A 9606-nucleotide genomic window follows, 5' to 3' on the forward strand; every position below is an offset into this window, starting at 1 on the left:
CCCCTTCGCTTTTAGAAAGGGCAGCACCCAAGGCACTCTCAGCCAGCTCTGGACTCCCTCGTGCACGTAGAGGCTCACTCTCGCACGGAGGGAGGCTGAGGCTGACGGGCGTCATTCTTTCACTCAGCCAGATGTGGAAGCTAAAGTGATCTCAGGGAAGCGTTACTTGGTGGTCAGAGAAGGGACACCATTGCCTGACACTGCTCGGGTCACATTGTCTAAGGAAAGAGGACAAAGAGTGGGAAGAAGCCAAAGAAGAAGAAATGGAAGAAAAACTATGCTCTGTTGAGAAAAACAGCATCCGCTTTGTTGAACAGCAGGGAAAGATCACAATTATAGAGCTTTTTGAATTACTATTCATGACTGGCTCAGTGACATTTTCCCCAGAAATACAGCCCCCAACAGCCCCGATCCCGTATCTGATGCAGACCACAGATTTCATTTCCCTTTACATGAAAAAACCCAAACCCGAGACACATCAGCGTTTGACACTAGAGCCCCTTTACCCAGCTGCCTCCCATGGTTATTCTCCAACACGACTATTCCTGCATGCAGGAGCTGCAGTCCCTCTCCAACGCGGCCAAGCTAGCAAAAGCTCCTCAGGTCACTCCTGAAAGTGTGCTCTGTTGCACACTGCTTGGCGTACCTGGACAGGCGGGCGCAGGCGCCGAGTGTCTCAGGGCAGAGCGCACACGCAGCCGTCCCGACAGAGGCAGAGCCCAGGGAAGACAACGTTCCCAGCGCTCCCACAGCGCTGGGCCCTCGCAGCACCAGTTCCAGAGTCACGGAGTCACAAGGGAGAGAAAGGCCTTCCGGAATCCCTGGGGGCAGCTGGTCCAGCCCCTGCGCAGGCAGGGTCCCCCAGAGCAGGCTGCCCAGGGCCAGGGCCCGGCGGCTGCTGAACCCCCAGTGCTCAAACACACCCCTTGCAAACAGCCGCCCGACGAGGGGAGCTGCGGAAACGTTGGCAGCCCACGCGACAGGCCCAGGGGTTTGGGGACTCGCTCCCACCAACTGAAGTATCCTCTCCTCCACACCAGTAAAACACCACCCCACCAGCAGGGGCTTGTCACCATTCTTCCTCCAAAGCTCTGTCCGACGGCTCACTAGGCAGAAGACACAAAGTTAAGGGAAGCCTGATTAAGTTCGTTTCACTGCCTTAAACCAGCAAAGCCCAGGCACGTGGAAGCAGGAAAACGAGCTGAAGCAGGCAGGGAATGAGGAGCCGCCCTCAGCAGAGCAGGACACGGCACCGTGTGCCCAAAGGCAGGTGACAGCTGCCAGCCAAGGCTGACACAGCCACCCTGACTGACGGGCCTAAGGCGGCACTTGAACCACCGCGCTCAGCCCCACACCCCAGGCGGGGGGTCAGCGGTGCCGACAGGATTAAGTCCTGACTGACTCCCGACAACAGACGCTGACGCTGACTGACGCCAGCCAGCTGAGTGCGGGCAGGCGATGCTGGCCGACTGACGCTGGCCGACTCACTCTGGCCGACTGACGCACGGCTCGGGGCCTCCTTCTGCCCTCGCACCTGGGCATCACCCCTGATGGAGCTGGGCGGGCAGAGGGGTCCCTGGCGCGGCCACTCATACCTGTCGGGCAGAGCTCGGGAAGCTGGAGAGGCCCCTGACTAGCAGAGGCGCTACTTAGCGACACGGAGCCGCTACTTAACAGCAGCTGAAACATCAGTGTGCCCTCAGCACTCTGCCAGCGACGCTGAAGGACATTAACTCTATCCCAGCTACAACCGGCACAGCTCTGAAGTTTTTAACCACCTCTCCCGTGGAGAGGAGTGTGGATTAAATGCCCAGCTCCCCGTTGGCTGCAGACCACAGGAAGGCACCAGAGATGGCTCTATAATTTTGTGTGAGGGAAAGGGCTGCGGACAAACCAAACGCGTTCGATATCTAATACTGTAATCACCTGCGCAGTTAGGCTCTCTTCTCAAACTCCTCCTTCCGCCTGTCAAGAGGATTTAACTACATACGTAAAAAGGGAAAAAAGCTTCCTGCCTTTTTTCCCTTTAAGTGAGAAAAGTCCTTTCCTGTTCAGGCTCTGCTTAAGTCTTAAATAGAGCTGGTGACAAAGTAATTCCCTGATCTCCTCTTTCTGCTTTCAGAAGATCAGATGTGATGTTTTGAAGTAACAACCGTGGGAGCTGCACTTACATCCGTCACAGGAACTGTTTCCACAGCAGGCACTAACAGCGGCATCGGACATTGCATCTTCACAAATGAGACACAACAACTCATCTGGACTAGGATCACCAGAGCAGGATGAGGAGGAAGAAGAGGGCGATGGCTCCTCTGGCAAAAAGGGAGGCTTTTCCTTCTTTCCTTGCACAGAAGCTTCCCTGGAGGGGGAGAGGGCCTGGTGGGAGAGAAAAGTTTAAAGATGGCTCAAAGAAAACTTTTCCAAGCTTTGGATTTTATCAAAGGAAGAGAACAGGTGGAATTCTTCTCACTCCACATTCGCCTTCTAAAACATAGGCCTTCAGATTAAACTACTCTTCTAGAGCCACAAGACCAGAAGAGGGAGGGGGGAACAATTTTCCTGCTGCAGAACTCTCCCTTTCCTTTGACCAAGCAAGAAATTAGCTCAGACCAGAAAAATAACTTTTGGACAGCTAGAAATCAGGTGAAATGAATCCCACCTCTCCTTTGCCAGGCGGCAAATGTACATTGCAGGCACAGCACCAAGTTAGTCTCCGATCAAGTTCGTCTCTGAGTGATTACATTTTAGAAAGGGAAGGAGCCTGTGTTACAGCTTCTCCAGAAGGAGATCCATGGCAGCAAAACAGAAGTGCTACCAAGCGCAGTTTAAAACAGCCGCTCCTCTCAGCACACAGGAGTGTTTTCTTAATTTACAGCAACAGGAAAAGGTCCGTCCCTTCCACACACGGGAGTTCATAGAAGTCAGAGGGGGGGGACATCTCAGTCCAGCGGCAATTTCTTACGTTTTGCAAGGAGCCTTTGCCACATCAAACAGAACCAAAACGACCTCTCCAAGAGAACGACTCCGCTACAAACACCACCAAAATGCTTTGCAGAAATACACGTTCTTAGCACAGCACAGGTTTAACCAGCTTCCAGGGGCATGAACACGGGGACCACCCTACTGCAACATGAGACAGTATCACAGATTTTAAGATTAAGACGCAATGACAGTGCTTCCTCCCCCGTCACTACAGGCGCTGGCCAGTTCGGTTGCATCGCCACTCACACTTCTGCGCGTGGTTTCTCTTGTTCACTGCTCGGTCAGTCCAATTCATTCCATACTTACGCAGGAAGAGCTGGCATCGCGTATTTCCCACTGCTTGTCAGCACGGCACCCTTTGGGTTGGGATCTTTCCCCTCCACCATGGAACTCCACGGAATTCCTCTGCTCTTTCTATCTCTGGGAACAGGCTCAGAAGTTTTGTCCTGCTAAGAAAAGAGGTGCAGACTTATCTCGTCTGAAGAACCACGTTTAAAATGACATTTCCATGAGTATTTGAAGCAGCAAAAGCCTCTCATCCTCTCATTTTACCCAGCATAAGTGTTGCTCAGCTAAAATACTCCTTTGCCTCAGTGAATAGAGCCGGGATGTTCCAAAGGCTTGGGCAGGGTTTTGAACTCACTCGACATTCTTTGGCTTAACTTCAGGTTCCCTAAGGGCGAAATACCCCTCAGCTCACCATCCACTCGGAGAAGGGGCACAAACCCGCTCCTCCTCCAAAGCGCAGTGCAGAGTGAGAGCTTAATTCCCTGCTCTGGATCCGTCCCTGGGGAAACTCCTATTCGCCACCTGGGTACGAAGGTTGGATTCACGCCTCACGCACACACCTTCAGTGAGTAACGTTCAATGGCATGAATACTCAGCCAGAGGCTTGGGCAATTAAAACACGCAGCTATTCAATAGGTGGGGTCAGCAGCAACATCTTGGTTTTATACGAAATACTAAAAACCGGGAACCGTCATTAAAGGACTTGAAAACTGAAAAAATTTCCAGCAATATTGAAATATAGAAAAAGATGCAAGCAAGCTCTCAGAGAGCGATTGATGGACTTATTTAACGTCTATGACCTGGAGAAAAGAACGTTTCACGTTTATAATTCCAGGTGTCCCTTGAATTCTGAAGGGCTTTGCAACACTGCCTTAGAACCCCTCGATTTCAGTTTTACTGAAATAAACTCAGCAGTGTTTCTTGAGAGCTCAGGCTCAAGTGCAGCTTTACCACAAGGAAAAAGGGTAACTGTCCTCTTTCTCCTTTTCCAGCCTATTGAATTATATCATGCCCCAAGCCCCAGGTAAGCTTACGCTAGGAAAACATTATCAGAGAGACACGTGACTCACTGCTTATCGTCTCCTCAGTTGTTCAAAAGCGCAGAATCAAATCTCACAGTCGGCGCGGAGGGAGGGACCGCACGGAGGGACGGACCGCACGGAGGGACGGACCGCGGGGAAGGACGGACCGCGCGGAAGGACGGACCGCGCGGAGGGACGGACCGTGTGGAAGGACGGACCGCGGGGAAGGACGGACCGCGCGGAGGGACGGACCGCACAGAGGGACGGACCGTGTGGAAGGACGGACCGCGGGGAAGGACGGACCGCACGGAGGGAGGGACCGCACGGAGGGACGGACCGCGGGGAAGGACGGACCGCGGGGAAGGACGGACCGCGCGGAGGGACGGACCGCGCGGAGGGACAGACCGCACGGAAGGACGGACCGCCCCAGACCCGCGGCGGTAGCTATTGCAACACTCTCGTGTCGCTCTCGTTTTCTCTCTCCCCCCTTTCTCCCTTTTTTCTCTCTTTCTCTGCTTTTCTCTCGCGTCTCCGTCGCTGGCCAAATGAAGGGACTTGGCACTTTGATGCCGTTTTGAGTCTTAGTTCTGTGCCCGAGAATGTAGAAGGAACCTGGCCACGGCAACACGTTGGAGTCAGTCAGAAGTTAAGCCCAGCCGCCCCCAACCTCCCAGAATTACCTGAGGTCGGTTGGAAAGCAAGGGGGTTTAACCTCTGCCAAATTGTTCAGCCCGACAGTGGATCGTGACAGACTGGTAGGAGTGTTACCGAAAAACGCGGTAAAATCAGAAACAGCTCTCTAACACCAATTTAGTATTAAAGAGCAGGCATTCTTTATTCACAGCGCCGGATGCACGCGGGATCGCTCCTCCTAACGTGCCTACCTTACGCACCTTTCCCATACAATTTATAGATCAAAAAGTTACATATTCATACATATTCATTATTGTCCTTTCTACCGATCGGTACAAACTTGCTCGTTCAGGATGTAAATTACTGCGCAGGCTCAGTTATCCTCTTCTGTTGTTCTCTTTTGAGTAGGTGGTGTTACTTGGGTCGGTGGTGGTCCGTGAGTCGGTGGTCGCGATCTGCCCCTGTCGGAATTACCTTTTACCTACTCGGCTCTTAATCTTGGCAGTCCTGGCCAGTTTTCTCAGTCCGCTACACGAAACCACATTTTGTCATCCTTATCTGACAGAAGCACATTGTCTATTGTTTCGTTCACATTAATGATTACCGAGGGACTAAAATGCAGATCAGAGAATACACTGATTGGTATACTCCATGTCCCCAGACTTAACGTCCAGTTGGATAAGGCTGTACGAGGAGTATAGCAACATCTGTGGTTGGTTAATTCTGTCACTCTGGTTACAGGAGCAGCAACAAAGAGGCGGCTTTAGCAGTTTTTCTCCAGCAGGCATGCCCTGCTGCAAGGTCTGGCCTATCTGCCCAAGGACTGGACTAGGAGCAAATAAAGAGGAAGCCGTCAGCTGCTTCCGTCTGCAAGAAATACCATGTGAACAATTGCTAAGTTCTTGCTGTTCATATCTCAGGGTCCTTTAGAGAGCTTGACATCTCCGCGTGTTTCCCGCGGGGCTTCGGCTACCACGCGTGCTGTGCCTCACAGCCTCGCAGTTAAATTCCCCTTCCCGCGCTGCAGCTGCTTCGTGCAGTGGCCATAAGCTGCTCTGTTCCTCCTGCGTTTTGCTGGCGAGACGGCTGTACGAGGGCGATGCTGGCGGCACACACCAGCTACGGGGCTGCTCCGGTCCTCCTCTACACCCTTCCCTGTTCCCTCTTGCTCCTTCTAGCAAGAGGCTGTAACAGTAGCAAGTCACTTGAGCAACTCTTCTCTAGCATGCAAGTCCTGTCAAACCAGTAACATGATACACCTTAAAGTCTCTGTTCCTTTATGGATTATAGAGCTGAGACAGAACACCAGCAACACCACCATCACCACCCCCAGCCACGGCAAAAAAGGTCACATTTCTGTACAGCCAGCCACCAGATGAGCCGGTAACAGGAGTGTGTGCCACTGGGTCGCTGAGGCCAGCAGGGACTGGGGTCCATTTCTGAGCAGCGCTGTCCTGTATAGAACCGAACCCGTTCCTGCTTTTCAAAAGCTTTCAATATTAGCCATGAATGAACTGGTCAGTAAGATATGTAAAAAAGAGGTTTTCAAAAAAGAGGATTTCAAAAACATTATTTTAGCAAATGGATTCATGAGCAGAGGGACCACAGAGACCTTTCACGCTTCTACAAAAGCAGGTCTTATATAAAAACCACAAGCAAAACAAGGTGAAATTAAAATGGAAAAAAAAAATGAAATAAGAGAAAGAAAATGGATTGGGGGGCAGTGAAGACAAAGTATTGTCTAATCCTTCTGTTATTTAGCTGTATAAATATTGATTGTGCTGACAGGTCGCTGACAGTTTTTGGGGGGTGTGCCTGGGTCTGCTGGTTGCTGCCAATTTTGGGGGAAACTTGAGGATTTGGGGGCGTTGCTGTGTCAGGTGCATGCTGCTAGGTCTGGTGGGTGCAGCCAGGTGTGGGGTGCCTCTGGATTTAGGGTTTGTTCCTGGACTGGGGCAATGCTACCAGGTGTAAGGGTTATTTTTGGTTTGGCGGCTGCCGCTGGGTTGACAGCAGCCTCTGTTCCGGTGGACACAAACCCTGTCCCTGCAGCAGCCCCCTTTTAACACTCAAAGCCTCATTTTTAACACCCAAAGCCACACTTCCAACGTCCAAACCCCTCTTTTAACGCTCAGTGCCTCCTCTTTAGGTCCCAACCCTCACTTTTAGCAGCGGCCCCAGTCCTTTTATGCTCAAACCATCATTTTTTCTTTCCAAAGCCTCACGTTTTAGAGTCCAAACCCCTCGTTTAAGGCTAAAAGCCTCATCTTTTGGTCCCAGACCCTCACTTTCAGGGTCCAAAACCCTCTGTTAAGGAATAAAACCTCAGTTTTTAATTCCAAATCTTCAGTTTTAGGGTCCAAACCCCTACTTTTAAGGGACAAACCCTCATTTTTAGGTCCCAAACCCTCACTTCTAGCATCGAATCTGGTCTTCTAGTGCTCAAACTGTCACTTTTTCCTTCCAAACCGTGAGTTTCAGAGTCCAAACCCCTGTTTTAAGGCTCAAAGCCTCCTTCTTAACACTCAAATCCTCACTTTCAGGGTTCAAATCCCTCTTCTAACTCTCAAAGCCTCAGTTTTCAGTTCCAAACCTTCACTCTCAAGGTCCAAAGCCCACTTTTAAGGCTCAAGGCCGCATTTAGAGGACCCAAACCCTCACTGTTAGGGTCCAAACCTGTCTTTTTTACTGTCAAAGCCTCATTTGTATGTCACAAAGCCTCACGTTTAGGGTCTAAATCCATCGTTTAAGGCTCAAAGCATCATTTTTATGCCCCAAACCCTCCCTTTCAGGGTCCAAACCCCTTTATTAAGGCTCAAAGCCTCATTTTTAACAGCCAAACCCTCACTTCTAGGAACCAAAGCTCTCGTTCAACAGCCAAAGCCTCATTTGTAACACCCAACGACTCACTTTCAGCGTCCAAACCCCGGTTTTAACACTCATTGCCTCCTTTTTAGGTCCCAAACCGTGAGTTTCAGGGTTCACGCAGGAGGAGCAGAAGGGGCCGGGGAGCAGGACGGAGGCCCCGAGAGCAGCAGGGCCAGCTGAGCGGGGGATACAGGCGGGAGAGAGGGGACAGGCGGCAGCACAGAGGGGAACCAGGCGGCCAGGACACGGCGACAGAGGAAGGAGAAGGCCAGGGAGCGGGAGAGAGGTGTAGGGAAAGGAAAACATAGGAACAGGCTGCAGGACAGACAGGGAGGAGTCAGAAAATACAGGCAGGGAGTCAGACAGAGAAAGAAAGAAAGAGAAAGGAAGAGCAAAAGTGAAGGGAACTGGGGAGAGAGCAAGAATGGTAATTCTGGGCAACTGCCCCAGTTGTTGATCAATGCCCAGCGACTGCGTTACTGGGAACAAGAAATGTGCTGCCTGCAAAAGCCCTGCCCTGGGCCCAATCCGGCACCCTGATATGGGTGACGAGCATCGCCTTGCAGAGTGGCCAGGGCTGGGGAAAAGTAACCGAGCTGAGGGGGAAAAAAATCACCCAGCTGGTTTTTTGTTGGTTTGCTTGTTGGTTTTGCTTCTAAAAATCCCTGAGGCTTTTCACCATTGGCAATAGCGTGCAGCAGCTGTGCTGAGTCAGCATTATTTCAAGGTCTGATTTTAAATCTTGGCTTCTCACACCCTCCACAGGCTCTTGCCAGTTGTTCTTGTTTCTTTCTCTCTCCGCTTCCTCCAAGTGCCCGCTTTGCTCTCCAGGCTGCCAAATTATCTCCCCTCCGCCAGCACCTCCCCGTACTCAGCTCTGGCAGGAGGGACTCAGTGCGTCGCTCCAGCTCGCTTGTGCCTTCGTGTTTCACTTCAGATCGAACAACTCGCCCCTTGCAGAGCCCTCTGTTCCTCATCTGTTCCCGCTGTTTGGTGGGAAACAAACCCCACAGGGTGAGGCTGTGCTGTAACCAGCTCGCACCCCGCTGAGCAACACCACTATCGATCGGCCTGAATCACAGCCCTTTGGGCTGGCGAGCTAACAAAGCGCGGCTTAGCCATTCTAATGCCTCATGTCAGTATCAACAGAGAGTGCCATGAGCTGTGGGAAATGCACCCCAGCGCCTGCACCCACTGACGGCACTTACCCCTTGGGTGCAAAGGGGTGGCAGCTTGGGCTTCTGCCCAGGCACGCTGACACTGAGCTCTGAACCCATGCTTCACTGCAGCCCCAGGTGAGCGCGTAACGGTCCCTGGGGCCGGAGGAACGGCTCCTTACTGCAACGCTCAGCCTGGCTCACAAGTCAGCTAACAAGCCCCAGTGCTGCAGGGGACAGCTGGCGGTATTTATTGTGCGCTCCTAACCTGATCCTATTGAGAGCCTCGCGTGACCACGTCTCGCATCAAACTTGCCCAGAGTATGAAAACTTGCATGGAATTTTTTCCTGCTTCATCACTTTGCTGCAGCTCAGTATTGATTCAGGTATCGCTTGTGCCTGCTGAGGAAGCAAGTTCTGGGAGGCTGCCCTGAGGGGGCTGCATGGGGGTGCCAGACCCCACAGAGGCTGCATTTAACCTCTTTTAAGACTATCAACAGGTTGCACTTCCCGAGAGAGATGAGCAGCCTCCTCCCAGGCAGGGCTTTGGAGAGGGGACGAAGGGAGAGAGGGGCCTGGGCCATGCCAACGCCCCCAGGGCCTGCGAGGCCCCCCCAGTCTCTTCCCAGGACAGCTGCTCTCAGTGGCTGAGCCCCCGG

The sequence above is a fragment of the Phalacrocorax carbo genome, chromosome 26 (genome assembly GCF_963921805.1).
Source record: "Phalacrocorax carbo chromosome 26, bPhaCar2.1, whole genome shotgun sequence".
NCBI classification, from domain to species: Eukaryota; Metazoa; Chordata; class Aves; order Suliformes; family Phalacrocoracidae; genus Phalacrocorax; species Phalacrocorax carbo.